The sequence below is a fragment of the Balaenoptera borealis genome, assembly GCF_965194805.1.
Source record: "Balaenoptera borealis genome assembly, chromosome: 6".
Lineage (NCBI taxonomy): Eukaryota > Metazoa > Chordata > Mammalia > Artiodactyla > Balaenopteridae > Balaenoptera > Balaenoptera borealis.
In genome coordinates, this window is record NC_138863.1 from 90,127,116 (window position 1) to 90,134,098 (window position 6,983).

General features: G+C 36.8%; 1 long non-coding RNA gene across 1 annotated transcript; it reads right to left on the reverse strand.

The window, feature by feature from the left end:
• Positions 1–257: 257 nt before the first annotated feature.
• On the reverse strand, positions 258–6,614 carry LOC309630511. The gene is made up of 2 exons (XR_014245725.1): positions 5,140–6,614; positions 258–4,776 (listed from the first exon to the last, which is right to left on the reverse strand). It is a non-coding gene; the product is annotated as an uncharacterized lncRNA (long non-coding RNA).
• Positions 6,615–6,983: the final 369 nt, after the last annotated feature.

Consider the following 6,983-nt stretch of genomic DNA (forward strand, 5'->3'; position numbering starts at 1 on the left):
ATGTACCTGCATCTCTGGAACACATGAATAGACAACGAATCATCCCAAAATTATGTGGTGGACTTTGGAAACAAATGTAGACTTGGGGTTTTCTTCCTGCATCTAATTTGTTTCTGGTTTTATGTTTATCTTAGTTTAGTATTTAGAGTTTATTATCACTGGTAGATTTGTTTATTGATTTGGTTGCTCTCTTACTCCGTTTGCTTTTATATATATATATATACATATATATATATATGTATATATATATATATATATATACATATATATATACACACACACACACACACACACACACACGTTTTTCTCTTTTTGTAAGTATGTATGTGTATGCTTCTTTGTGTGATTTTGTCTGTATAGCTTTGCTTTTACCATTTATTCTAGGGTTCTGTCTGTCCGTTTTTTGTTTGTTTGTTTGTTTTTTGTATAGTTTTTAGCGCTTGTTATCATTGGTGGATTTGTTTTTTGGTTTCGTTTCTGTCTTCTTTCTTTTTTTCTTTTACTTTTTAATTTTTTATTTTTCATAATTATTTTTTATTTTAATAACTTTATTTTATTTTATTGTATTTTTTTCTTTCTTTCCTTCTTTTTTTCTCCGTTTTCTTCTGAGCTGTGTGGCTGACAGGGTCTTGGTGCTATAGCCGGGTGTCAGGCCTGTGCTTCTGAGGTGCGAGAACTGAGTTCAGGATATTAGTCCAGCAGAGACCTCCCAGCTCCACGTAATATCACATGGCGAAAGCTCTCCCAGAGATCTCCATCTCAAAGCTAAGACCCAGCTCCACTCAACGACCAGCAAGCTACAGTGCTGGATACCCTAAGACAAACGAGTAGCAAGACAGGAACACAATGCCACCCATTAGGAGAGAAGCTGCCTAAAATCATAATAAGGTCACAGACATCCAAAAACACACCACCGGACACAGTCCTGCACACTAGAAAGACAAGATCCAACCTCATCCAGCAGAACACAGCCACTAGTCCCCTCCATCAGGAAGACTACACAACCCACTGAAGCAACATTAGCCACTGGGGGCAGACACCAAAAACAACAGGAACTATGAATCTGCAGCCTGCGAAAAGGAGACCCCAAACACAGTAAGTGAAGCAAAATGAGAAAACAGAGAAACACACAGCAGATGAAGGAGCAAGGTAAAAACCCATTAGACCAAACAAATGAAGAGGAAATAGGCAGTCTACCTGAAAAAGAATTCAGAGTTATGATATTAAGATGATCCAAAATCTTGGAAACAGAATGGAGAAAATACAAGAAACTTTTAACAAGGACCTAGGAGAATTAAAGAGCAAACAAACAATGATGAACAACACAATAAATGAAATTAAAAATTCTCTAGAAGGAATCAATAACAGAATAACTGAGACAGAAGAACGGATAAGTGACCTGGAAGATAAAATAGTGGAAATAACTACTGCAGAGAAGAATAAAGAAAAAAGAATGAAAAGAATTGAGGACAGTCTCATTGACCTCTGGGACAACATTAAACACACCAACATTCGAATTATAGGGGTCCCAGAAGAAGAAGAGAAAAAGAAAGGGCCTGGAAAATATTTGAAGAGATAATAGTTGAAAACTTCCCTAATATGGGAAAGGAAATAGTCAAGTCCAGGAAGCACATAGAGTCCCATACAGGATAAATCCAAGGAGAAATACGCCAAGACACATATTAATCAAACTATCAATTATTAAATGCAAAGAAAAAATATTAAAAGCAGCAAGGGAAAGACAACAAATAACATGCAAGGGAATCCCCATAAGATTAACATCTGATCTTTCAGCAGAAACTCTGCAAGCCAGAAGGGAGTGGCAGGACATATTTAAAGTGATGAAAGGGAAAAACCTACAACCAAGATTACTCTACCCAGCAAGGATCTCATTCAGATTCCACAGAGAAATTAAAACTTTTACAAACAAGCAAAAGCTAAGAGAATTCAGCAACACCAAACCAGCTTTACAATAACTGCTAAAGGAACTACTCTAGGAAGGAAACACAAGAGAAGGAAAAGACCTACAATAGCAAACCCAAAACAATTAAGAAAATGGGAATAGGAACATACATATCGATAATTACCTTAAATGTAAATGGATTAAATGCTCCAACCAAAAGACAGACTGGCTGAATGGATACAAAAACAAGACCCATATATACGCTGTCTAGAAGAGACCCACTTCAGACCTAGGGACACATACAGACTGAAAGTGAGGGGATGAAAAAAGATATTCCATGCAAATGGAAATCAAAAGAAAGCTGTAGTAGCAATTCTCATATCAGACAAAATAGACTTTAAAATAAATACTGTTATAAGAGATAAGTAAGGATACTACATAATGATCAAGGGATCAATCCAAGAAGAAAACAAAACAATTATAAATATTTATGCACCCAACATAGGAGCACCTCAATACATAAGGCAAATGCAAACAGCCATAAAAGGGGAAATCGACAGTAACACAATCATAGTAGGGGACTTTAACACCCCACTTTCACCAGTGGACAGATCATCCAACAGGAAAATAAGTAAGGAATCATAAGCTTTAAATGATACATTAAACAAGATGGACTTTATTGATAAAAACAACAGAACACACTTTCTTCTCAAGTGCTCATGGACCATTCTCCAGGATAGATCATATCTTGGGTCACAAATCAAGCCTTGGTAAATTTAAGAAAATTGAAATTGTATCAGGTATCTTTTCTGACCACAACGCTATGAGAATAGATATCAATTACAGGAAAAAAATATGTAAAAATACAAATACATGGAGGCTAAACAATACACTACTTAATAACCAAGAGATCACTGAAGAAATCAAAGAGGGAATCAAAAAATACCTAAAAACAAATGACAATGAAAACACGACGACTGAAAACCTACGGGATGTAGCAAAAGCAGTTCTAAGAGGGATGTTTATAGGAATACAATCCTGCCTCAAGAAACAAGAAACATATCAAATAAACAATGCAACCTTACACCTAAAGCAATTAGAGAAAGAAGAACAAAAAAACCCCAAAGTTAGCAGATGGAAAGTAATCATAAAGATCAGATCAGAAATAAATGAAAAAGAAATGAAGGAAACAATAGCAAAGATCAATAAAACTAAATGCTGGTTTTTTGAGAAGATAAACAAAATTGATAAAACATTAGCCAGGCTCATCAAGAAAGAAAGGGAGAAGACTCAAATCAATAGAATTAGAAATGAAAAAGGAGAAGTAACAACTGACACTGCAGAAATACAAAGGATCATGAGAGATTACTACAAGCAACTGTATGCCAATAAAATGGACAACCTGGAAGAAATGGACAAATTCTTAGAAAAGCACAACCTTCTGAGATTGAACCAGGATGAAACAGAAAATATAAAGAGAACAATCACAAACACTGAAATAAAGACTGTGATAAAAATCTTCTAACAAACAAAAGCCCAGGACCAAATGGCTTCACAGGCGAATTCTATCAAACATTTAGAGAAGAGCTAACACCTATTCTTTTCAAACTCTTCCAAAATATAGCAGAATGAAAAACACTCCCAAACTCATTCTACAAGGCCACCATCAACCTGATACCAAAACCAGACAAAGATGTCACAATGAAAGAAAAGTGTACAGGCCGATATCACTGATGAACATAGATGCAAAAACCCTCAACAAAATACTAGCAAGCAGAATCCAAGAGCACATTACAAGGTCATACACCATGATCAAATGGGGTTTATCCCAGAAATGCAAGGATTCTTCAATATATGCAAATCAGTCAATGTGATAAACCATATTAACAAGCTGAAGGAGAAAAAACCATATGATCATCTCAATAAATGCAGGAAAAGCTTTCAACAAAATTCAGCACCCATTCATGATACAAACCCTCCAGAAAGTAGGCATAGAGGGAAATTACCTCAACATAATAAAGGCCATAAATGAAAAACCCACAGACAACATCATTCTATATGGTGAAAAACTGAAACCATTTCCTCTAAGATCAGAAACAAAACAAGGTTGTCCACTCTCACCACTATTATTCAACATAGTTCTGGAAGTCCTAGCCATGGCAATCAGAGAAGAAAAAGAAATAAAAGGAATACAAATTGGAAAACAAGAAGTAAAATTGTCCTTGTTTTCAGATGACATGATAGTATACATAGAGAATCCTAAAGATGCTACCAGAAACTACTGGAGCTAATCAATGAATTTGTTAAAGTAGCAGGATACAAAATTAATGCACAGAAATCTTTTGCATTCCTATTCACCTAATGATGAAAAATCTGAAACAGAAGTTAAGGAAATACTCCCATGTACCATTACAACAAAAAGAATAAAGTACCTAGGAATAAACCTACCTAAGGAGACAAAAGACCTGTATGCAGAAAAGTATAAGACACTGATGAAGGAATTAAAGATGATACAAACAGATGGAGAGATACACCATGTTCTTGGGTTGGAAGAATCAACATTGTGAAAATGACTATACTACCCAAAGCAATCTACAGATTCAATGCATTCCCTATCAAACTACCACTGGCATTTTTCACAGAATTAGAACAAAAAATTTCACAATTTGTATGGAAACACAAAAGACTCTGAATAGCCAAGCAATCTTGAGAAAAAAAAAAAAAACAGAGCTGGAGGAATCAGGCTCCCAGACTTCAGACTATACTACAAAGCTACAGTAATCAAGACAGTATGGTACTGACACCAAAACAGAAATATAGATCAATGGAACAGGATAGAAACATCAGAGATAAACCCATGCATATATGGTCACCTTATTTTTTTTTTTATTTTATTTTTTTTTTATAGCTACTTTTATTTTATTTATTTATTTATTTATTTTTTGGCTGTATTGGGTCTTCGGTTCGTGCGAGGGCTTTCTCTAGTTGCGGCAAGCGGGGGCCACTCTTCATCGCGGTGCGGGGACCGCTCTTCATCGCGGTGCGCGGGCCTTTCACTATCGCGGCCCCTCCCGTTGCGGGGCACAGGCTCCAGACGCGCAGGCTCAGTAGTTGTGGCTCACGGGCCCAGCTGCTCCGTGGCATGTGGGATCTTCCCAGACCAGGGCTCGAACCCGTGTCCCCTGCATTAGCAGGCAGATTCTCAACCACTGCGCCACCAGGGAAGCCCCGGTCACCTTATTTTTGATAAAGGAGGCAAGCATAAACAATGGAGAAAAGACAGCCTCTTCAATAATGGTGCTGGGAAAACTGGACAGCTACATGTTAATGAATGAAATTAGAACACTCCCTAACACCATACACAAAAGTAAACTCAAAGTGGATTAAAGACCTAAATGTAAGGCCAGACACTGTCAAACTCTTTGAGGAAAACATAGGCAGAACACTCTATGACATAAATCACAGCGAGATCCTTTATGACCCACCTCCTAGAGAAATGGAAATAAAAACAAACATAAACAAGTGGGACCTAATGAAACTTAAAAGCTTTTGCACAGCAAAGGAAGCCATAAACAAGACAAAAAGACTACCCTTAAAATGGGAGAAAATATTTGCAAATGAAGCAAACAGAAAAGGATTAATCTCCAAAATTACAAGCACCTCGTGCAGCTCAATATCAAAAAAACAAACAACTCAATCCAAAAATGGGCAGAAGACCTAAACAGACATTTCTCCAAAGAAGATATACAGATTGCCAACAGACACATGAAAGAATGCTCAACATCATTAATCATTAGAGAAATGCAAATCAAAACTACAATGAGGTATCATCTCACACCAGTCAGAATGGCCATCATCAAAAAATCTACAAACAATAAATGCTGGAGAGGGTGTGGAGAAAAGGGAGCCCTCTTGTACTGTTGGTGGGAATGTAAATTGATACAGCCACTATGGAGAACAGTATGGAGGTTCCTTAAAAAACTAAAAATAGAACTACCATAAGACCCAGCAATCCCACTACTGGGCATATACCCTGAGAAAACCATAATTCAAAAAGAGTCATGTACCACAGTGTTCATTGCAGCTCTGTTTACAAGAGCCAGGATGTAGATGCAACCTAAGTGTCCACTGACAGATGAATGGATAAAGAAGATGTGGCACATATATACAATGGAATATTACTCAGCCATAAAAAGAAATGAAATGGAGGTATGTGTAATGAGGTGGATGGAGTTAGAGTCTGTCATACAGAGTGAAGTAAGTCAGAAAGAGAAAAACAAATACAGTATGCTAACACATATATACGGAATCTAAGGGAAAAAAACAAAAAAACAGGCCATGAAGAACCTAGTGGCAAGACGGGAATAAAGACACAGACCCACTAGAGAATGGACTTGAGGATATGGGGAGGGGGTGGGGTGAGATGTGACAGGGTAAGAGAGTGTCATGGACATATATACACTACCAAATGTAAAATAGATAACTAGTGGGAAGCAGCCGCATAGCACAGGGAGATCAGCTCGGTGCTTTGTGACCACCTAGAGGGGTGGGATGGGGACGGTGGGAGGGAGGGAGATGCAAGAGGGAAGAGAGATGGGAACATATTGTGTGTGTATAGCTGATTCACTTTGTTATGGAGCAGAAGCTAACACACCATTGTGAGGCAATTATACTTCAGTAAAGATGTTTGGAAAAAAGGAAAAAAAAAAAAAAAAAAAGAGTTCCAACTCTCTACTGCTTAAAACAAACCCATTTTATATATAAAGAATATAATAGATTACAGGTGAAAAAAATGGATAAAGACATAGGATGCTAACATTAATAAAAAGAAAGAAAGCAAATATCAGATAAATAGATTTCAGAGCAGAAGTACAGCAAAACTAAGACACTTTATGGTAAACAAAAAATGAGAGAATTTATTGTAGCACACTTGTACTGCAAGAAATGTACAAGGAAGTCTTTGGGCTGAAAGAAATGATACCAGCTAGAAACCTGGATCTTTTAAAAGATAATTGTTTAAAGGGAACATAAAAACAATGTATTGCAAGTTTATAAAATATGTCGAAATAAAATGTGTGAT